Source organism: Phalacrocorax aristotelis, chromosome 1 (assembly GCF_949628215.1).
Source record: "Phalacrocorax aristotelis chromosome 1, bGulAri2.1, whole genome shotgun sequence".
NCBI lineage: Eukaryota > Metazoa > Chordata > Aves > Suliformes > Phalacrocoracidae > Phalacrocorax > Phalacrocorax aristotelis.
The window spans coordinates 149,153,214-149,177,798 of NC_134276.1; the positions used below are offsets into that span (position 1 = coordinate 149,153,214).

General features: G+C 43.0%; 1 protein-coding gene across 9 annotated transcripts in view; it reads right to left on the reverse strand.

The window, feature by feature from the left end:
* CALD1 (caldesmon 1) overlaps positions 1 to 24,585 on the reverse strand; it is a 209,596-nt gene that overhangs the window by 114,924 nt on the left and 70,087 nt on the right. For 6 of the 9 annotated variants that reach the window (XM_075115396.1, XM_075115367.1, XM_075115301.1 and 3 more), the window contains one exon: positions 7,132 to 7,225. The exons of the other annotated variants lie outside the window; for them this stretch is intronic. The gene's annotated coding sequence lies outside the window, so the exon portion shown is untranslated. The remainder of the gene's footprint in view (positions 1 to 7,131; positions 7,226 to 24,585) is intronic. 9 annotated transcript variants of the gene reach the window in all.

Sequence of the window (24,585 nt, forward strand, 5' to 3'; positions counted from 1 at the left end):
CTGCTCTCTCCCAAATACCCAAAAGAGCCAACATCATTTCACCACTGAATGTACCCATCTTGGAGAGGAATATGGCAACTTGATTGAAGTTTGGAACAATACAACAGTTTAGAATACAAAATGAGGGAAAATACCTTTTTTGATTGCAAGTAATGTACTTTCAGAGAATAAAAAGATTAATTTAAATGCTGGGATTTGAGGGCTAGCATCCCTTCTCTTATTGAAGTTATTATGAGATGTTCTGAATATGATATTGCAAGAGGCTAAGATGGTTCTAGCATTATAGCCATAAAATTCAGCTGTGATGATGGCTTCTACAGCTATAATACATTCGATAGCACATCATTTTCTTGCTACAGTGCTACTGGTTTAAGTTTTCCATGTGATCTTTTTCCTCTTGATGGTTACTGCACATTAGCAATAAACACATTCTCCAGCATCTCCTGCACATTTTTACTTTGATTGCATCTATAACCAGCCCTGCGCTCCCATATTCAGCCTGGTTGCATGAATGGAAGGGATACATTAAGCTCTCTTTGGAGATACTCCAGGTTTGCAGGGATATAACCATAACCAGAAAGCTGGCCAAGGGGATTTTTACATCATCAAAAAAATCAATTCAGAATGTAGAACTTCTTGCGGTTGGGTTTTTGTTCTTCGGATGTCATGTATGGACTTTTGTTTGTTGACATACCGCTCTACACATTCATGAAAACAAGATGTTCTCTAGTCACTTAAACTACCACGGTAAAATATTTTAAATAAATACTTCACATAATTTCAGAAACAGATGCTAGATAGTAAAAGTGCATATTTGCAACAGAAATGGCCAAGACCTATTTATTAGTGCTTGGAATTTTCTACATTGTGCTTCACATTATCGCCATCAATGCATGAAAAACACAACAGTTATTACATCCTAAACTTTCCTTTTGAAATGTATTTATTATTTAAATTTACTCCAGGAAGTTTATGAGTAGAGGTTAGTATTTTTCAACACTCTTAACTCTGCCTTTTCACCCATATGCCTGCTACAATTCCATGTCCACATATTTTTTATTTTCTGCATCTTCAGTAGTATTTGGGTTTATCTGCTCTACCATGTCATATAGTGGCTAATATAAAGGCTTCTCTACTCCATGTAGAAAGACATGCAGGGCTCATGTGATAATGTCTGCCATGGCCAAAATATCATCAAGATGTAAATTCCTCTTGCCTGAAACAGAAGTTATGCTCTGCAGAGAAGTTTCCCACTTTCACCTTAGCAGTGGCATCCTTCCTTTGTGGAGTACCACTTAAAATTTGGAAGGAGCAACACCCTTCACACTTCTTCTAGTCCTAAAGTTACTGCATGGCCCCTTAAAAAAAAATCTAGCTCTGAAAGATACCTCTTTTGAGCTGCTTTCTTTTTCAGTTTATTATCAACACTGATAACCATTAATCTAAAAGTTTATAAAATATTCAGCCTAAATTTTGCTTCTCTTAGTAGTCCTAGCCTAAATGTTGTTCCTAATAGTATTCCTAGTTAAACACTAGTATACTAATAACATAACTGCATTCTTAATATTGCCCCGTTCCTGACATTCAAATGAGTGTCTGTTATCTATAATATTAAATTTTGAAATCTTACTGGCTCTTAGTCAAGTGGCAGAAGTACGATTAATTTGATTGCTTAATAAATCACATTGTTTCAGTTTAGTTACACACTACAGCCAACTTTATGTTGCCTGAGGTGGTCAGGGGATATGTTAAGGTCATACAGATACACAGCAGGAATGCAGATGAACAGTGATGTAAAGTCACCCAAATGGCTTTGCTCAGAGCTATTTTAGTTTATGAGTAGGCTTTATGAGCTCCAGTAACAAGGGAACTCCCCCAGCTGCTTCCACACAAAGATCCTCAGGTGCAACAACTCTGCATTTCCATCCCCTAGACTCCTGGCATCCTCCTCATTCAGGCACTGGATGCAGTAGGGAAGCTGCACATAGCCACCTAGCACCAGAATTGGGTCAAGACCCAAGATATGGCTACAGAAAGCTGGCTCTGGTGTCCCTGCATCTTTGTCAGGACTAATCTGCTGCCTCAATAAACTATACTCAGTTAACACTGATTGTTAGTTTGATAAAGACTATGTAGACTTAGTTTGTATGGAATAAAAACCCCTGAAAATTATGGTAAGAAAAAAATAAGAGGGAATCAATTAACAAAAATAATTCACAGAATTAAATTTTACTTTGAGATTTGTGATTTCTTTTTGCAGGCTTTTCTCAGGTTTTGCCGTTCAGTATTTTCTTTGTACTTGTACGAAAAAGAGCGTTTAGATTACCCTCAGTTTTAACACAAGGCAAAAACATGACAGAGATTTGTCTTTCAGTGATAAAACTAGTGAAAATAGAACACTTATGATAACCCTGTCTTTGAAAAACATCAGTAAAAAGCCCCCCAAGCTCCACGAACACGTTGCAGACTGCACATGTCACATAACTAAGGACTACAATTTTTTGCCTGAGGCTCCCACATTTAGCAAAGGGAAGCACTGCTTTCAACAAAAGATGCTATTCTAGTTATTTGCCCTTTTACCCTGTTAGAGAAACAGCTGGTATCATAAAGTCACAGCTAATTTGTATCATGTCTGCACTAACAGTCAGATTCGGTTTGTATCAAACTTTCAGATTTGGACTTAATACCAGTTGATGGATGACAGATTTTCTTGCCTCCCCCCTTCTCAAAACATATTTAAACATTGCCTCCTACATTAAGAAAAAAAAAATATTCAAAATACAAATGGAGTCTTTTAACATGTTTCACATAACCAGAATATATGAAAATGTTTAAAACTAGTAAATTTAAAAAAAAATCCTAAAGAAGGGTGACAAAATTACACCAGAAGCTCTGAAGTTCCGTGACAAATAAGCTTTAAGACACACATGTGGGTACCAAGTGTAATGCAAAAGAATTTTTTCTTAAAAAGAAAAAATACTACAACTTGCCTCAGGTAATCTTCTGCAGTTTGGGGTATCTGTTCTCCTAAAAAAAATTCAGTATGCCTGCAGAGATTTTAAAGGCTTTTTCAAGGTCAGTACTCACCAATTTAGGGAAGGCGACTTTTTTTTTTTTTTAAGGGACCTGTTTCTCATTTGTGCTATTACATGTCATCTACTCTCATTTTAAGATCCCCGAAGCAGAATGCCTGAACTGTGTAAAGGGACTTTAGTGAAAGTAAGAGTCAGGCCAAAGACTTAACAGCTCCAAACCCACAGTGCTCGTGTGAGAAAGCAGCAAAGATCAGGCTCTTATTGGAAAACAGGCATGGGGGAACTTCCAGAGATTGGGAGTTCAAGTTCAGTTCAGATAAATATCTAACAATGCTGGTGTACTTCTGAGGCTACCCTCCACATCACCTGAATCTACAACATAAGCTGAAGGCAAGATATTCTTTTGAGATTTCAGCTACTTCCCACTTCCAGATGATCAAGAAGTATTTGGCCAAGGCTTTTTCATCCCATGATCTGAAAGCATCAACAAAATGTAGGCAAGGAAAATCTACCAAGATCCTGGGAAGTAGGGAATATTTATTTCCTTTTTTTAATGCTGCACAGTGTAACGATGGTCAGGGTTCTGAAGGCCCCATTTATCAGGAGGAGATCTGTCCACTCCATAAACTTATGTACACTAAGCGAACAAAATCCCTGAGAAGTTCAAAGCAGCAGTATCAGTAATGTAGTTTTAAAGTGACAGAAGAGCTTATTGTGATGGAGCTGAGAAAAAGCAGTTGTCAATGAAGACTGAAGAATCCCAGCTCCCAGCCTATCTTTCCCTCAGCACACACATTTCCTGCCTTAGAAGGTTAATATTGCACAGAAGACAGTAAGATACAGCTTCTGCTGTGCCTAAGCTGTGCTTGGCACTGCTCTCTGATGGACTTCTTGCCAGCAAACAGAGCCAAAGCACAGCACGCTCCTGCCACATCCTCTCCAGTGAGCTATATCTGTTCTCTACCTACTGAGAAGATGCAGACAATCAACTCCACTCCCTTCACTCTAAGCACAGCAGTGATTCTGCCCCTACATATGATCCTTGTGCTTGTTCAGATATTTTTTTAAATGTTCTTAAACCTCTGTCTGGCAAGGCATGGATTATTAAAAGCAGATTTCTCTTCAGCTACTCAGTGTGTCAGTTTTACAATTCCTAGGTGGTGTAATTCCTGGAAAATAAAGAATGTTCTTCATCCAAAATTTTGGGTGAGTCACAGCAGGTTTACTTGTTTGGGTTCACCCTTAAATGAAGCATAACTTTCTATATCTAAATGATGCTCTGGTTTTCTTCGTTCAACTGCCTGTTAGCTCCAAATGTCTTACAAACAGTTAAGATTTTTCTAGCAAATGATGCCCACCAATTGGGCCTGGCAGCCAAAGACGGCCATCACATTTTCATGGGACTGTGAATTGCATCAGGAAGAACAACACTACTACTTCCCAAGCTTGCTCCCCTAGTATTAAACTAAATAAAACTCAAAACAGTTGTTTCTAACACCTCTTCAGGAATGCACAACACAACACAAAAACCACCAGGCTCTCATCTCTCACAAAAGAGCTTTCACCAAAAAGTGCCCCAGCTGCATATAGATATCACCTGAAATCCCAGAAGCTACAGGGGAAGACTGAGTGCTGCACCTCCTCTTCCAAGCAGCAGAAAGGACAGATGAGAGAAAGAAGAGCCTATGTTCATCTCAGTTTAATTCATCACAATAAAGCCATAGAAAAATATCTTCAGAGACTCTAGAGAAATGCTTTCAGTCTTGAATATTTAAGAGAAAAGCTGACCAAAACCTTTCTAACACAATGCTTCTTAACGGCAAACCTCTTGACTTTTAACAAAATGTGTGTTTCCAAGGAAGATAAAAAACAGTCATCTTTAGGCAGTGACTTTGAACCTTAACCTTATAGGGTATCACTTATTTTTGAAGGTAATTTCTATAAGCATGTCTCAGATTGTCTTCCAAAGTCAGCTCTGGCTGCATTCAAGAACTAACAGAAGAGTTACAGGACTGTCATGATAATACTAAACTATATTACTGCTTTTTAGACTCATATAGAGATGTGCCTTGTTTCCAGTACTTTACAGAGGTAATGCGTGTTTTTCCCTTTCCAAATGAGTGTATTGGTCCACACCATTTCCTTTAATGATTTTCTAAAGATAACTAACGGCCTTTTTCATTGTAATTTCATTCATGTTCCCTAAAGACCATCCTTCTATTCAGCCAGCTTTACAGTGTGAAAGAGGAGGTTGTGTGGAAAGTATTGTCAGATTTTGCCTTTTCTTCCTGTGACAGAATTCTTCCACCACTCTGATAAGTCCTGTGCAAGCACCATGGGGCCTTCAGCATGAGACATATGATAGTCATGCTGCATCCTACACTTGGAGTAGATTAATGAGTCCTTGAAGGACAGATTTTCAGATGCAATTTATGCATCAAAAAATAAGGCACCAGCATCAGCTCAGAAACACACTGAAGCATAGTCTCAGTTTTGAGGGTCTGAATTGCCTTCTTTCAATACCACAGTCTGCACGCTCAGACATGTCTACAAATACAGATCCAGTTGCTGAGCTGTCAGAAAAACTCTGGAGGGCAGTCACTGCTCTCTCTGAATATCCTATGCTAAGCACAGCAGGAGACCACCTGCATTTCTGATCCCATTTGCTTTTGGGTAATACAGCCTCCCTCTCCATGGGTCAAATTTTAGGGAATTTAGGTACTTCATAAATGCACCACACAAGGAAGCACATGGAAACTTAAATTCAGTGATCTCATTGGAAGAGTGTTTCATGGGAGATTTTAGAACATTTAATCACAGAATCACAGGTTGGAAGGGACTGAATCAGAAAGAAATCCTCATTTTGGAACATTGACATTTCCTACAAACTGGAAATCCCAGACTGTATCTGGCTTCAGTCTTAAATACTCCCCCAACAAAGGCTTGAAAGTAATGCAGAACTCTGAAACTACAACCAGGGCAGAGAACAGCCTGCAACAATTATCAGCCCATTCAGCACTCACACAAACCTCAGAAATGTATGCAAAGTTAAACTTTCTTCCCAAGGACAATGGCAAAAACAGCTAAAACAGGCCCAGACCCAGCATTCCTGATGGGGGGAGAAGGCAGCTGGAGATGAAAGGCAATGCAACCAGTGTTCAGCCTGCCACCATGTCTCTCTCCTCCTCCACACTGCTCATGCCAAAAAGAGAGGGAATGAAGCAGAGGTACAGAGGAGGTCCAGGCACACAGAGAACATGGTTACTCACCAGCAAGAATAAGCAGCTCGCTGTACCCTGAGTTAACGGAAGATGATGATCTCTAAGGGACTTGCCTTAACCCTGGTGCAGTATTTCTGACCCCATCAGTCTGCTGTCATAGGCACTGCTCAAACATAGAGCTAGTCCTCAGCTTGTCTCTGGTCTGGAATTTCTATGTATTGAGGGGCTGAAGTTTACACACATTATAAACACTTCCTTTAAACGGTTTTTGAGCCCTCACTTGTTCTGGCAGTGAAAGAACATTGTTTGTAAAAAATGTCTAATCTTTACATATTGTAAATAGCCAGAGTAAACATGGTTACTTGGAGTCTAACAGACTCCTCAGAGCCTTTTTGCTCTAAAAAGAGCAGAAGACACAACAGGGCAGTAACACACCAGCATATGTCTTAACACAAATATGATTTAAGACTCCCATTGAAAGCAAAATACTTGCTGAAATCCAGCGGAGAAATAAATATAGCTATTAAAAGAATGGCTATACACCCACAAAATGATTACTGTAAAATTCAAATATTTTGATTTGAAGATAAAATTCAAGGTAAAATCTTTTAAATCTATCATCCGTTCTGAAGAAAGTAATCTCTAGTGACAGTGGTCCTAGAGGAAAAGGAGTCAAGGGTCTGTCTGCAGGGATGTCCACTGATTTTCAGAGGGATTTGGGTCAGCCCCCAAAGAAGTAAGCAAGCACATGGTGGGGGGTGGGGAGTGGGGTGAATCTAATATAAAAGCCTCAATACAAAAAGCCCAATACAGGAAAAAACTGTCTGAATACCATGGACAAGGAAATTTGAGGTAACTGCTTTGATCATACTCACAGGAAGGCAATCAGAGGAAATATTCTGAGCTTTTCAGTAACAAACCAGCTGCTGATTAATTCAAAACGATGACTCCAGAAAATAGAGGTGCTCACTGTACAGAAATAGAAAATAAAGAACATTTACGCCATTACTAAACATTATTGTATACTCTTAATTTTTCTTTGGTAAAGTCTTCTTTAGCAACACCCCTACAGAGTTTTTTAAAAGTACAGAATAAAACAAAAAAATTTTGCAAAAGACTGACAAAACCCACTATCAACAGCTCTATAAATTAGAGTTTGACAAAGCAGACTTTGTTTCCCCAAAATCTCTCAGCAAAGTAACTCACTAAAACCTCTTTAAGAAATGAAGCTGGTACAGGCTAAGATGAACATTTTCTTGTGATTAGTAAGAGACAAAGCAAAGCATCAGACCAGCAGTGAGTTTTCATAACAGAGCAAGGTTTCCATGTACCTCCCTAAGGATCTATACTGAGACCTGTAGTTTTCAACATATTCATAAAAGTGCTTTGCAAAAGCAGATGAACAGTGAGAAGATAAAGTCTGTAGATGATACAAAACTATTCATTATAATAAAATCTAACGTCAGTACAAAGAACTGAAGAAAGAGTTCATAGTAATGAATTTCTATGGGCAGACTGAATTTAGTGTTCATAAGTAAAGGTACAGATCACTGTATACACACAGTGATCAACTCTAAATGAGCCAATAACAGTCAGCAAAGACATCTTGGAGTCTGAGGAAGAGTTCTCTAAAACTGTTAGCTGACTAGCCAGCAGTTGTCAAAAGGTAGTTAAGAGTCATTAGAGAAAAAATATCTCGGTTCTATCTAGGTCACCCATATAAATATATGGTATATCTAATATTTTCACTTTTGCATGAAGTTCTGGTTATCCTTTCTCAAGAATGGCTCCAGGAAGGGACACCAATAATGATCAGAGCTATGGCACAGTTCCCATCTAGGAGGCTATCTAGAGTATGACTCTTTCATTTGAAACAGAGATGATTGAGGCAGGAGATCAGAGAGGTCCTGAATGGTTTTTAAACAGTAAAGGTTTATTGTTGTATAAGAACTATGATTCAAGAAGGAATAAAAAAAAATCATGGAGGATAGTTTCATCAGCTATGAGGTATGATAGTCTGGATGTGACCTCTAGCTTAGAAAGTCCCAAAGCAGATTGCCAGGCTCTGGGAGAGCACATAAAAAGAAGAGCCATTCCACACTCATCTGCTTTTGCTTGCTTTACTGTAAGTGACTGTCTCAGTCAGAGATAGGATACTAACCTCAGTGGACCCTTGCTCTGACCCGACATGACAACAATTCTATAAATGTCAATTCCAAGAGCAGGACAAATGAGCTGCCACCTTAAACAAAGACAGTACAACAATTTGTGGGTGATCTAGTAGAAACTCATAATGGATACCAGGAAATATAGTAAGAATGAGCTTCATTGAAATGGGTATTTTTTCCTCTGAAGACTCATTCTACATTCAGTTACCACTTAGTAGTACACAGATCCATCAAAGTAAAAATAAAAACTAAACTCTCTTCAGAGAGCCTCGCATCACCCATTCTTTTTAGACTTAAGGACCTTCATAAAGAACATCCTGGTGTCAACAGAGGAAATTGATTCTTTAAAAAATACTGAAGCCTATTTTCATAGAATCGTTAAGGTTGCAAAAGACCCTTAAGATCATCGAGTCCAACTGCTAACCTATCACTGATAAGTCCACCACTCAACCATATGCTCAAGCACCACGTCTACCCTTCTTTTAAATACTTCCAGGGATGGAGACTCCACCACCTCCCTGGGCAGCTTGTTCCAATGCCTGACAACCCTTTCGGTGAAGAATTTTTTCCTAATATCCAACCCAAACTTCCCCTGGCGCATCTTGAGGCCATTTCCTCTCGTCCTATTGCTTGTTACTAGGGAGAAGAGACTGACCCCCACCTCACTACAGCCTCCTTTCAGGTAGTAGAGAGCGATAAGGTCCCCCCTCAGCCTCCTCTTCTCCAGGCTAAACAACCCCAATTCCCTCAGCCATTGTCATAAGACTTGTTCTCTAGACCCTTCACCAACTTCGTTTCCCTTCTCTGGACATGCTCCTGCACCTCGATGTCCTTCTTGTAGTGAGGGGCCCAAAACTGAACACAGTACTCGAGGTGCAGCCTCACCAGTGCCGAGTACAGGGGCACAATCACCTCACTGCTCCTGCTGGCCACGCTATTCCTGATACAAGCCAGGATGCTGTTGGCCTTCGTGGCCGCCTGGGCACACTGCTAGCTCATGTTCAGCCAGCTGTCAACCAACACCCCCAGGTTCTTTTCCTGCAGGCAGCTTTCCAGTCACTCCTCCCCAAGCCTGTAGCGTTGCATGGGGCGGTTGTGAACAAAGTGCAGGACCCAGCACTTGGCCTTGTTGAATCTCATACCATTGACTCCGGCCCAATGATCCAGCCTGTCCAGGTCCCTCTGTAGGGCCTTCCTACCCTCCAGCAGATCAACACTTCCACCCAGCTTGGTGTCATCTGCAAACTTACTGAGGGTGTACTCAATCCCCTCATCCAGATCATCAACTTAAGATCATAGTTTGAGGTGGTTACTTGTATTAATTTCTAGTAGTAACTGGAAACTCTCAGATTTTTGAGGACTCTTGCTGTATTTGACCATTCACCAATTTCAAAACAGTTTTAGGTTTTATAGACACCTGTCAGTGATTTATATTATTGAAAACTTTGGGATGACCACAGGCAAGATTTTGATCCATTCAATTAGAAGTTTCAATATTAGATTCAAAAGAGATCTCAATCCCCTTTTGATGATTAGCATTACTATTCATATATCACATTGCAACAAAGAACAATGTATGAGGACAGCCCTAATCATCGAGGTCTGAAAAAAGCAACCAAGAGCTTCAAGTCATCTTCCTCTCACTGGTTACTCCTGCTTACAGTGAGAGCAGACTGGGCCCTGAGTCCACAGAGTTCCAATTCATGAATAGCATGAAAGTCTTTCCAGGTCACTGAATTAATTAAAAAACTTTTTCTCTAACTTGAAAAGTCGACTTTGCCCATTTCTATTGTTTAGCATGCCCCACTTGACTCTCAGCAGGCATAAGTTCATAACATTCAGACCATGCATTAGGAGTGTGCTGGGTCTAAGTCCTTTTCTGCTTCAGACCTTTTGCTCTCTCTCAATCTCTTCAAGATTTTTAAAAAATGGAGACAACCCCCAAAAGATTTTCCTTTTCTTTCCCACAGTCACAAAGCCCTCTCCTGCTATTCTCCTTGTATTTGCTCTGTCCTAAGGCAACATTTTTCTGTATTGAGCTCAACATAATTTGTAATATCAATAAAATGACCGAAATATGCTCTCTCACTATTTGCTATCCAAAAGAACCTCTATCACACCACAATTCCATTGTGAGCTGGCTATGAAGGGCTAAGAACATTTTAACAAACAGGAAACTTCCATACAACTTAAGCATGAAGGAAGTTCAGGTCCAGGTCGAAAACCAGACTCCATAAATCTAAACCCTCCAATCCAAGAAACATCACAAGGGTTTGGACACATTTTGGGCTGTAATCTTCAGTGATAAAGTTGGCAGAGTTTTTACTGATTCTTCAGTGCTTTGAATTCCCCTGACCATTAACATTGGGTTCATGTTCTGCTCTGATTCACACAATGGCATTAACAGCATTGCAGACCTAGGCACACACCCAGCATTGCACATTCAAGCACAGAGTGGAACTCAATTTCCAGCTAACATAGGTACTAGATTCTCAGCTAGCATAGTTCAGTATCCATTAAATACAATTTTATTAACAGAAATGTTTTCAGCAGAAGTTCCTGAAAATACATGTATTGGAAGTACTTTGTGGCTTAAGAAATAAGGAAATTGTTACTATCTTGATTACGGAAACTTGGGAAACCAAATAACATCTAAGGTCATTCACAAAAGTTGACCTGTGACATTCAAATTTGGTTTTTTTAATTAAAAGTATATGCACACACACACAAGGAAAGGCATGGTTTCACTCCCCTTTATTCTATTAATGAATTTGGTTCCATTATACCAGGTAGCTTTGAGCAGAAATGAAGTTATGGAGCCCAGTTACCAAAACTAAGTGCTGCTTCATTTTGTCCAAGAGCTCAACAGCTAGGGCTGTGACAGGGTTTGGATCTCATCTCTTCTTGCACGAATTCTAGTCTACGTATTCCAAAGGACACTTTAGCACTAGGATGTTCTTTCACATCCTTTCCTACCGGTGCTGGTGCTAAGAGTATAAGGAGAACTGTAACACGGAAGACTAAAGGTCCCACTAGCTCCATATCCTCTCTCCAGCAGCGGCCAATGCCATATGTTTAGGGTAGAATGTAAGAACAGGGAAAGCATATAATAATGCTTCCCACAAACGCTCTACAACAGCTTGTGACTTCCAGAATGCCTGAGCCAAAGGTGGAATCTGTGTATTTACTGATCTCCATGGTAGCTTTTTTCCAGTATTATTTCCAGTAACTGCCCACACTCAGCAAAATCCCTTAACAGAGTCCCATAATTAATTATGTGCTATGTGAAGATATAGTTCGCTTTGGACAAGTAATTAAACCTTCAGACTGACACTAGGACTCAGCTATGCCACTTCCCAGCTGAAAGCTCACTCACCTAATGCATAGTTAGGTGTGGTATGCACATAGGAAGTATTCCTCCTTGCATCACATATAATGGAACAACCTCAAATTATCTAACAGTAAGGTGGTTAAGAAGCTGTTTTAGAAATAGCACACCTGGGATTCAGTCCCAATTACATATTTAATAATTTAGGAAAGTGAAATGACATCAGTAGGAGAGAGTGGGAGCACCATAAAAAAAATAGTTGGAGAGTGCACTTTATAGTTCTTTTGGTCAGAGGATTTAACATAGTCTACCTACCAGTTTCTGAGTTAGTCATCTCTTAGATAAAAGGATTCCTCCTCCAATCTAAAAATAGCAAATCATTTCACAGAATCACAGAACAGTTCAGGTTGGAAGACACCTCTGGAGATCACCTAGTCCAATTCCTTTCTCAAAGGAGGCTGCCCAGGATCATGTCCGGTAAGTGTTTTAATATCTCCAAGGATGGAGGCTCCACAACCTCCCTGGGAAATCTGTTCCAGTGTTGATCACTTACAATGATAAAGTTTTTTCCCTACATTTAAATGGAATTTTCTGTATTTCAATTTGAGTCCCTTTCTTCAGGTACCACTGAGAAGAGTCTAGTTCTGTCTTTTCTGTTGTCATCCCTTCCCCCCTTCCATAGTCACAGTACCACAGTGTGTGACAGCCATAGACTGGCTGTTAAACTTGAATCTCACTCCAGTTACTGCTAGGAATTTTTACCCATAGATTTCAGTATTGGCTCTTGTGCAAATTATTTTTTTCCCCGAGTTGTGAAAACAAGAGCAGGAAACCACCTTTTTAAAAACTGGTCTAGGTGAAGTATTTCTTTGTTTACCCATTTCTTCCAGATCTCCTTTTCTTCTTTTGATTTTTATCTTGTCAAGGTTGCCACGTAGTTTATAGTTTGTTTATTTACAAAGACATTACAGAAGGAGCACTTAAATAAAACTTTTCAGCTTTTTATCAGATGTGCTATGTGCACAAAGAAGGCTTTTCATTACAGTGTTTGGCAAACAAGTGTTGCCAACAGAAGAGGGGAACAGGAAGCCTCAAACTCATCCATTACTATCTATAGAGGTACCCAAGGAATTTGTTTTCTAAGGTGACCTTAAAAGGGGAGGTGTGTTGTCTCCTGTGAACTGCTCACCTAACCACTTACAAGCAGCTTATCAGTACAAACCATCAGCATTCAAAGTAAATAAAAACACCTATCTTGTAGCAACAGACTTAAGTTAGAATTTAATTTAAAAACCATAGTCAAAGCCCATTGACTTCAGGCTAAGCACACATTTATGTGCTCTGCTGAACATGGACGTTTTGCTGTACCTGAGGAGTTCTACTTCCCAGGGGGCTGCAGCCTTCTCCTAGTTATCAGTTTTTCCAGTGTTGAGACTGTCAGTGTTAGGAGTACAGTAGTATCACCAAGTCTCAGCTTTCTGGGTGCTAGACAAACAGTAGAACAAAAAGGTAGTTCTTACTCCCAAGGAGTTTATGATCCAGATACAAGAGGGAGGAAGCTACGCATTAGAAATTTCTTATCTAATAGCTACTCTCAATGAACTTAATACAATACTTTGTTATATATGTTAACATATGTGCTGGTTTTGGCTGAGAAGGGGTTAATTCTCCTCACTGTGGGGGTCAGCTACCTTTCCAGCTTCCCGCGCTCTGCCGCGTGGCGTGGCAGGGGGGGCTGGGAGGGGCAGGGCCGTGATGGGGGCGGCTGACCCCGACTGGCCAATGGCAGGTTCATTCCATACCATGTGACACCATGACCAGTATATTGAGGGGGGGCAGTGGCAGCGCGCAGGCGGCGCAGCGTCGGGTCGGCGGGCGGCTGTGGCGCGTGCAGTTTGTTCCGGCGGTTCGTTCCCCCTCTCCCCTCCCTTCCCCCCTCCCCCGGGGCTTTGCGCCTCTCGTTGTTCTCCTTTACATTGCATTTCTACTGTTGTTTCTTTTAATTTTCATTATTAAACTGTTCTTATCCCAACCCACGAGCGTTACCCTTCTGATTCTCTCCCCCATCTACCGGTGGGGGAGTGAGCGAGCGGCTGTGTGGGGCTGAGCTGCCGCTAAACCACGACAGTCTTTTTGGCGCCCAACGTGGGGCTCAAGGGTTGGAGATAACAACAGCTGCTGGTCACAGCACCATGTTGTCCTTTTTGCAGTTGGTGTTAAAAATCGGTGTTGGTTTGTTGAGTCTGCTGTGTTCTGCTGTGATTAGTAATGTTTTGCCTACAAGATTTGTTACACAAACACTCGTTTTCAGCTTTATCTGGTATTTGGGGTTTTTGCTGAAACCGTTACTGTACTTCGGATGCCACCTTGTTGAGGCAATTAGCAATTATACCTCCTCCTCTGAGAGATTTTATATGGAGGAAATACAGAATAATACCTTTGCAACTTTGTTCTATGATGTCTGTGCCTTTGTTACAACAACGTTTTTGTATCTTGAACATCCTTGGGTGGTTAAGGTGCACTTATTGTTAGTTTTTGGGCATGTTGTTTTGGTTTTGACTAAGCAATTTAAGAATATCACCCAGAAATCTGCCCCGAGGCTTGATAGTTACGAGTGGCAGGGCATGTGGGATAGCATGGGCAAATACCTAGGGCAGTGGGCACCCCCAGTGTTTTGGAGTTTCACCCCCGAGCAAGTGCAGAATCCTAAAAAACTAGTAGAATATTTGGAGAAAGTGTGTTGTTACGCTGGGAACTCCAGAGAGACACAGATAACTGCAACATGCTGGGGTCTGGCCCGTGCATACCGAGCCCTGCTCAACAGTATTCAGTGCCCCCAGGGGGAAGAGAATGTCTCTGGATTGAAATGCAAAGTGACTGGCACTGTAGACAATCCAGCCCTGACAACAGGCACTGCAGCCACTCAAACCCCCACAACAAGTACCGGAGCTAGCTCAGAAAATAAACCCGTACCAGTATCAGTTGCCCCCATACACAAGACGAAATATTGGAAGCGGACATCAACTCGTTTAGAACGGGATGATGAAGAACCAGGGCCATCGCGGGGAGAGGAGGGAGAAGTAATAAATGAAATAGAGACCACCCGATCCCTGTCCTTAAGCGAGTTGCGAGATATGCGAAAAGATTATAGCCGTCGTTCAGGTGAGCACATTGTCACCTGGCTGCTCCGATGCTGGGATAATGGGGCCAGTAGCCTGGAACTAGAGGGAAAAGAAGCCAAACAATTGGGATCCCTTTCTGGGGAAGGGGGCGTTGACAAAGCAATTGGAAAAAAACCACAAGCCCTCAGCCTCTGGAGGCGACTCCTGTCTGGAGTGAAGGAAAGGTATCCCTTTAAAGAAGATGTTACATATCGCCCAGGAAAATGGACAACTATGGAGAAAGGCATCCAGTATCTAAGGGAATTAGCTGTGTTTGAGGTGATTTATGGTGACCTGGATGATCAACGGTCATCCAAAGATCCAGATGAAGCCGAGTGCACACGACCCATGTGGCGGAAGTTTGTACGGAGTGCACCATCTTCGCATGCAAACTCATTGGCAGTGATGTCCTGGAAAGATGACGAGACACCAATGGTGGCAGAGGTGATAGATAGACTCCGGGATTATGACACAAATATCTCTTCCTCGCTTGTCTCTGCTGTGGAGAAACTATCCCAAGAGGTCCAGCAACTCAAAGAAGATCTGTCCTACTCCCCACCTCGACAGAGCAGTGTCTCAGCTGTTAGGAATAAGCGTCCTTTGGCTCAAAGAAGGGGATACACACCACGGGCCACCCTATGGTTCTACCTGCGTGACCACGGAGAGGACATGATGAGGTGGGATGGCAAGCCTACTTCGACCCTACAGGCACGAGTACATGAACTGCAAGGAAGAACAGTCACTGAGGGAGGCTCTTCCAGGAAAGCTGCTGCTCCAGTTTCCAGCGAGCAAGTCCCCAGACAGAGGAGTAGAAGCGCAGATTTTATTTCTAAGTGTAATAGAGGGACTCCTGATTCACATTTACAGGAAGTGAGTTGTGACTGCCATGATCAGGACTAGAGGGGCCCTGCCTCCAGCCGGGTGGAGGAAAGGGATAACCGGGCTTACTGGACTGTGTGGATCCGATGGCCTGGCACGTCCGACCCACAGGAGTATAAAGCTTTAGTGGACACCGGCGCACAGTGCACCTTAATGCCATCAAACTATATAGGGGCAGAACCCATCAGCATTGCTGGAGTGACAGGGGGATCTCAAGAGCTAACTGTATTGGAGGCCGAAGTGAGCCTAACTGGCAATGAGTGGCAGAAGCACCCCATTGTGACTGGCCCAGAGGCTCCGTGCATCCTTGGTATAGACTACCTCAGGAGAGGGTATTTCAAGGACCCAAAAGGTTACAAGTGGGCTTTTGGTGTAGCTGCCTTGGAGACGGAGGAAACTGAACAGCTGTCTACCTTGCCCGGTCTCTCAAAGGACCCTTCTGTGGTGGGGTTGCTGAAGGTCAAAGAACAACAGGTGCCAATCGCCACCACAACAGTGCACCGGCGGCAATATCGCACCAACAGAGACTCTCTGATCCCCATCCATAAACTCATTCACCAACTGAGGAGCCAAGGAGTCATCAGTAAGACCCACTCACCCTTTAACAGTCCCATATGGCCAGTGCGGAAGTCTAATGGAGAGTGGAGACTAACAGTAGACTACCGTGGCCTGAATGAAGTCACTCCACCGTTGAGTGCTGCTGTGCCAGACATGCTAGAACTTCAATACGAACTGGAGTCAAAGGCGGCCAAGTGGTATGCCACAATTGATATTGCTAATGCATTCTTCTCAATCCCTCTGGCAGCAGAGTGCAGGCCACAGTTTGCTTTCACATGGAGGGGCGTCCAGTACACCTGGAATCGACTGCCCCAGGGGTGGAAACACAGTCCTACCATTTGCCATGGACTGATTCAGACTGTACTGGAACAGGGAGAAGCTCCAGAACACCTTCAATACATTGATGACATCATTGTGTGGGGCAGCACAGCAGAAGAAGTTTTTGAGAAAGGTGAGAAAATAGTCCAAATCCTTCTGAAAGCTGGTTTTGCCATAAAACAAAGTAAGGTGAAGGGACCTGCACGAGAAATCCAGTTCTTAGGAATTAAATGGCAAGACGGTCGTCGCCAGATTCCAATGGATGTGATCAACAAAATAGCAGCCATGTCTCCACCAACTAGCAAAAAGGAAACACAAGCTTTCTTGGGCGTTGTGGGTTTTTGGAGAATGCATATTCCAAATTACAGTCTGATCGTGAGCCCTCTCTATCAAGTGACCCGGAAAAAGAATGATTTCAAATGGGGCCCTGAGCAACGACAAGCCTTTGAACAGATTAAACGAGAAATAGTCCATGCAGTAGCTCTTGGGCCAGTCCGGGCAGGACAAGATGTAAAAAATGTGCTCTACACTGCAGCCGGGGAGAATGGCCCTACGTGGAGCCTCTGGCAGAAAGCACCTGGGGAGACCCGGGGTCGACCCCTAGGGTTTTGGAGTCGGGGATACAGAGGGTCTGAAGCCCGCTATACTCCAACTGAAAAAGAGATATTGGCAGCATATGAAGGGGTTCGAGCTGCTTCAGAAGTGGTTGGTACTGAAGCACAGTTGCTCCTGGCACCCCGACTGCCAGTGCTGGGCTGGATGTTCAAAGGAAACATCCCCTCTACACACCATGCAACTGATGCTACGTGGAGTAAATGGGTTGCACTGATCACCCAGCGGGCTCGAGTAGGAAACCCCAGTCGCCCAGGAATCTTGGAAGTGATTATGGACTGGCCAGAAGGCAAAGATTTTGGATTATCACCAGAGGAGGAGGTGACACGTGCTGAAGAAGCCCCACTGTATAACAAACTGCCAGAAGATGAGAAGCAATATGCCCTGTTCACTGATGGGTCCTGTCGCCTTGTGGGAAAGCACCGGAGATGGAAGGCTGCTGTATGGAGTCCTACACGACAAGTAGCAGAAACTGCTGAAGGAGAAGGTGAATCGAGCCAGTTTGCAGAGGTAAAGGCCATCCAGCTGGCCTTAGACATCGCTGAACGGGAAAAGTGGCCAGTGCTCTATCTCTATACTGACTCCTGGATGGTGGCAAATGCCTTGTGGGGCTGGCTGCAGCAATGGAAGCAAAGCAACTGGCAGCGCAGAGGCAAACCCATCTGGGCTGCCACATTGTGGCAAGATATTGCTGCCCGGGTAGAGAAACTGGTTGTAAAGGTACGGCATGTGGATGCTCACGTCCCCAAGAGTCGGGCCACTGAAGAACATCGAAACAACCAGCAGGTAGATCGGGCTGCCAAGATTGAAGTGGCTGAGGTGGATCTGGACTGGCAGCATAAGGGTGAACTATTTCTAGCTCGGTGGGCCCATGACACCTCAGGCCATCAAGGGAGAGATGCAACATACAGGTGGGCTCGTGATCGAGGGGTGGACTTGACCATGGATATTATTGCACAGGTTATCCACGAATGTGACACATGCGCTGCAATCAAGCAAGCGAAGCGGGTAAAGCCTCTGTGGTATGGGGGACGATGGCTGAAATATAAATATGGGGAGGCCTGGCAAATTGACTATATCACACTCCCACAGACCCGCCAAGGCAAGCGCCATGTGCTTACAATGGTAGAAACAACGACTGGCTGGCTGGAAACATATCCTGTCCCCCACGCCACTGCCCGGAACACTATCCTGGGTCTTGAGAAACAAGTCCTGTGGCAACATGGCACCCCAGAGAGAATTGAGTCAGACAACGGGACTCATTTCCGAAATAGCCTCATAGACACCTGGGCCAAAGAGCACGGCATTGAGTGGGTGTATCACATCCCCTATCACGCACCAGCCTCTGGGAAAATTGAAAGGTACAATGGACTGTTAAAAACCACACTGAGAGCAATGGGGGGTGGGACATTCAAGCACTGGGATACACATTTAGCAAAAGCCACGTGGTTAGTCAACACGAGGGGATCTGCCAACCGAGCTGGCCCTGCCCAGTCAGAAATCCTACATACTGTGGAAGGGGATAGAGTCCCTGTAGTGCACAGAAAAAGTATGCTGGGCAAAACAGTCTGGGTTCTTCCTGCCTCTGGCAAAGGCAAACCCATTCGTGGGATTGTTTTTGCTCGAGGACCTGGGTGCACTTGGTGGGTGATGCGGGAGGATGGAGAAATCCGATGTGTGCCTCAAGGGGATTTGATTTTGGGTGAAAACAGTCAATGAACTGAATGGCACAATGTGAACTGCTATATAATACTGTGTGTCACCTCTGTGTTGTATCAATGATATCAGAGTACGAGCCTCCCAACCCATGGAAGATCAACTATGAAACAAGCCGTGCAGCAGTGATGGAACGATGACTGACTCGGTATGCAGCAACCCAACGCCACACACCATCTCTCCCACCCGGAAAGACTGATACAACAGATGGAGCCCAGAGTCATGGACTGCGTGAACTCAATGGACATTTTAATGGACATTTTACAGGGAAGATCCATGAACTAAGGGAATGATGTCTGTGTATTATGTTAAAGGATGGGAAGGGGAGGGGTGGTGGTTGGTACGGTTGTATTGCATCATATGGGACCTGGGCATGGTGTAAATGGTATGGAATAAGGGGTGGAGAATGTGCTGGTTTTGGCTGAGAAGGGGTTAATTCTCCTCACTGTGGGGGTCAGCTACCTTTCCAGCTTCCCGCGCTCTGCCGCGTGGCGTGGCGGGGGGGCTGGGAGGGGCAGGGCCATGGTGGGGGCGGCTGACCCCGACTGGCCAATGGCAGGTTCATTCCATACCATGTGACACCATGACCAGTATATTGAGGGGGGGCAGTGGCAGCGCGGGGGCGGCGCGGCGTCGGGTCGGCGGGCGGCGAGCGGCTGTGGCGCGTGCGGTTTGTTCCGGCGGTTCGTTCCCCCTCTCCCCTCCCTTCCCCCCTCCCCCAGGGCTTTGCGCCTCTCATTGTTCTCCTTTACATTGCATTTCTACTGTTGTTTCTTTTAATTTTCATTATTAAACTGTTCTTATCCCAACCCACGAGCGTTACCCTTCTGATTCTCTCCCCCATCTACCGGTGGGGAGTGAGCGAGCGGCTGTGTGGGGCTGAGCTGCCGCTAAACCACAACAACATATTATTAAAGAAAGGGTTTAGAGTTCAAGTGCCATCTTAATCTCAGCTGAAGAATGACTATTAAGGCTCAGCCCACAGGTCTTCAAGGAAATACTTTAATCTTTCAAACACATAGCTACATGTATATACCATTGTTAGTTTTGAAATGTTATGAAGCACTCCGACTGTTGCAGCTTCATCTTTCTGTGGCCTCATCTGAAGAGGATTTCAGTGATGCAGAAAAGTGTCAGTAAGTACAGCTTCATAAGGAGAATGTGAGCTGTAGGAAAGTTTCCCACCCCATTGTATTTTCTGGCTGAACCACACAGGCTGCATTACATATAGGGCTGATAGTCCTGATTGTCCAGATGTGTTCAGGGTCTGGAGGTAAAGAATCACAGAGAGGAGAAGCATGCTATCAGCAGTCCCTTTTCCAGCCCAACTGCAGAATATGTTGGAGATCTGAAGAGCAGGGAGGGAAGAAATCCTTCTCCAACACCCGTCCACCCTTTGCAGTTCAACTTCTTGGGGGCCCACTGGACCTCACTTTCAGTCCACTCCCAATGATATGGATGTAGCCGTACAGAGAATGGTTCCCTAGAGTAGGACTGGGGGGCACCCTGAGCTCACCTCATCCCAGGTACTAAGTTGCTCGATGAGTGTTCTTAATTACAACTTTGAATCAGATCTTATGAACATAATTTGTCTTTAAAATAGTGCCAGACAGCCATACACATTAAGAATAAAGTCTGTGAAGGAGAAAGATTTGTATCTTCTCTTCAGCCAAGCTGCGAATATCCTTTTAAACATCAACTCATCTGACCTACCAAGTTTCAGAAAATAGCCTTTTTCTTCTCCATCTTAAAATGGCATTTATCCTTACACTGACCTTAGCAGTAGAGCACCCTAACACTTTGGAGAACAATCACTCCTCTCACACCCATAATGATACTCCCTCTATAGAAGTGAACACCTTTTGGATATAATGATATACAGGCTTTCATTCTGCACATCTTGGCATGAGACAAGAAAGAAAGGGAGCTGCTTCCTGGGGTTAAACACAACCAATAGGAGGACTAGGTACAGCCTCTATGAGGTGGAAGTAGATTGCAAGATCTTTGCATAGTTATTCTTGAAAATAGAGGCTAACAAACAAGCAAAGTATGCGTGCATCTGAGCAGATGTGGGCTGGAACATCATCCTCCGGCATGCAAATATAGCACTTGTTTCCTCCTTTGGCCACATTCATGCTACTAAGCAGAAACCATTTGCTAACCACACAGAAGTGGCATTCACATTAGCAGAAAACCAGACTCCTCATCTCTTCCTGCTTTGATCAGCAGTTACTGCCCACAGGAATAAACAGAGGGTTGTGTTCTTCACTTGCTCCATGCAGGGTCTGGTGTTCTCACATAGACATCAGTGGCAGCAAGAACAGGCCAAGCCTGTTCCAGAATAGCCATTTGTCCTCATGTAAACCTGTATCCCCAGTAGAGCAGCAACATCCACAGCAAGGAAAAGACAAATCAGGAAGGGTTTTCCCCGTTCAAATTGTGATCTGGAAGACCAACCATTTTAAAATTTAAGAAAACAAAGCGTGCCATGTCCCTTTTTGATCATCTGGAGATTGAACATAAGCTCCCCAAACGACCAGCAGTGGATACTGGCATGTCTGCTACAGAACATGCTGCTGAGGGAAACCATTTGCTGCTGATAAGAAGTCCCAGATTCCTTGCAAATTCACTGTCCCTTTCAGAAGAGTTACACAAAGCTTAGCGCTCTAATCCATAAAGAATACTGCATAATAATACAGAAACTAGTCACTTGCAACAGACAGCAAATGGAAACTTGCTGCTTTAAAGCATATTTTGACAGCTGCTAGCATCATTCAATATGACAAATGAAAGAATTTGCTCAAAACAAGCAGAGTAGAGCAGATAAAATAAGTCTGTAATAACAAAAGGGCTGTCTCTTGTGAAAGCTCCGATTTTCACCTCTTCTGTCTTCTTCAGTTATTGAATGTAAACACACTTCTGGGACCAGTATCAGGAGAGAGGGAGCTGCAGGGAAAATTCTGCGAGCTGTCTACTTTTCAGGGAAGTTTAATTAATGTGTTTCTGAGAAGAGTTCTGATTGACGGGATTAGTGCCAGCACTAAAGGCTGCTATTTGTGGATCCTGGAGCTCACAGCTCCCATAAAAATAAAACAGCTTTAAAAAGGGCTTTGTGCATATGAAGGCATTCCCTCAGTAGGGAAGGTTCATGTGAACCTCTTCTGTGGCTTCCCTTCACATGGGTTTTTCCATGGAGATGGGGTAGCAGAAAGTCCCTGGAGAACACCCTCCCCCTGGGTGCAGAAGGTTGGATTCAAGTTTTCTAGGTTAGCCCTTGGGGAACATTTCTATATTGAGATAAAATGAAATTCTAAGAATGAATATTCCCAAACTTTGTGGAGGGGAACATTTGGTTCCGCTTTCTTTGCTTCAGGGTTTATTTCACGTTTATACTGAAGACCTTTTTCTTTTAGTTCTCCAATACATACTACCTTCCTACTAAGATAACCTTCTAGTATTCTTCCAGTGAGACTCAGCCCAAAACACGATTTCACTGCTCTAATCTCTCATAAGGACTTGGGACAAATTATTAAATTGACTACAAGCACTGCATTTCGATTACTTAAGTACTAACCTAAGTAAACCACCTTTTAGGAGGGATAAAGTGTTACACACCAAACCAAGAAACTGAAAATAAGCAAATGCTGCTCCATTGCAACATCATCCGAGATCACACAGAAAGCACCCACTAGTTTGCTGAACCATCTCCCAGAAACCGTGAAATTGAAAGAGAAAAGAAAAAACGTGATTCTTCACACTTACTCCATCCTTCTCAATCACCTTCCTCAGGATAACAAAGTAATTTAGATACAGTGGTTTCTTCCCAGAAATTTTCAGGCACCTCATTTGCCTCATATCTTCACATTCTTTCCCTGTATTTTCCCTGTTTTCTCCTGCTTTCATATCCATCATGCTTCCCCCACTGTACTGTTCTCCACCTTCTTTTTCGCTCAGTCCTGCTCACATTCTTTCTACACACAAGCTAATTCCTATTACCTTGTTTCCTCCTACCCCTTATTGCTAGGCATTTGATATCTGCTACCTCTCAGTTTCTTGTCTTCATCCCATAGTTTGTCATGACAGCAAAGTTTATCACCTATGAAAGGTTATCATGGCAAGCACATTTTCTTAGGTAATGTATGTGTCCAGTCCCACCATGGTCATTTTGGATCATGGAAAATATTTGCAAATACTATGCAGCAGAAATAAGAAATTAATGAGAAATCTTGAATCACTTTTTAGGAACTCTCAGAACAAACTTCATAAGGCTCACAGTAGCATCACAACAGATGTCAACCGCTCCATCTATTACGATAGATCCACTTTAGCCCACACTAGCATATACCATCTTATCTATATATTACCTGATTATTCATTTCTCAAGGAGTATACCACAAAGGAAGAGCAAATTGGTCCAGATAAAACAAGAGTCATCACTGAAATTTTTCCAGAAATCTCCAATCTCTCTCAAATCCTTTTTGTGCCTTAAAAATGCTTGGATAACATTATTTCTTCAGATTATAATCATTCATATGCATCTGTTTACCTTTCTGTCTTATAACTGAGGCAAAATGAGCAGAGCTAAACTTCCACAGAGGACAAATATCATAATACACCAGAAAGCTGACACTTATTCAGGAATAACCAACACAAATAACTGTTTTTTTAAAGTAGTTATATTATATATATGGAAAGCTTGCAAATTACACATTGCAAAGACTGTCCCAGTACTAACATTATGGGTGATTAATAATATAGTTATATCTTCTTCCACGGTCTGGTTCCAGTGACCCAACAAACCACTACTTTTCTTCTAGCTACTACATTGCTGACTGGGAATAGCTGTAGCTTTGATGCTGTCAGCTCCCACTGCTGCTGGCAATGTTTAGTATAGATGACTGGTATGTGAACCTTTAAGGCTACAGCATTACTGTCTCCACTTTAATGAGCTTAAAAATGCCTGCAGAAAGTACCAGATATTCCTGAATACTCAAGGGCCTCTAAATGTCCACACAAAAACTTGAATTTTCGTCCGTTCAGGAAACCAGATTGATTGTTACAGATGGATGCCGTCTTCTCCACTATATAAGTAATCAGCTCTGTCATGACATGTTGAGAAATGGATCATCACCCTGACTTCTTCCAGCTCTGCCCCATGGACAGAGGAAATGAAGTTGCTGGAGAAGGCATGGCAAACATGTCTGTTTTCTAACTTTTCACCTAATGTGCAAACACAAAAACTGGCAGTTTGTAATCAATCATCTAAAGAAAAACCTCCAAGGCTGCTTGTCAACCTTCAAACACTACCTGTGTGCTCAGTGATACCTGAGCTTTGCCAAACCCACTCCATTTATTTTAATGAACTACAACTCATAAATTCAATATGCAGTTTATATGTCTCCTCACTTGGCAGCCATATAAACAGCAAGGAATGTGCACTTCAAAAAAAAAAATTACCCTGGTCACACCTATTTTCCAAAAGGAAGAGCATGCTCAGGTACTGTAGATCAGAATCTAGATGACTGAGCCCCAGCTACTTATTTAGACTGTTAGCCTTGCTTTCCATGGTAGGAAATATTACATAAAATC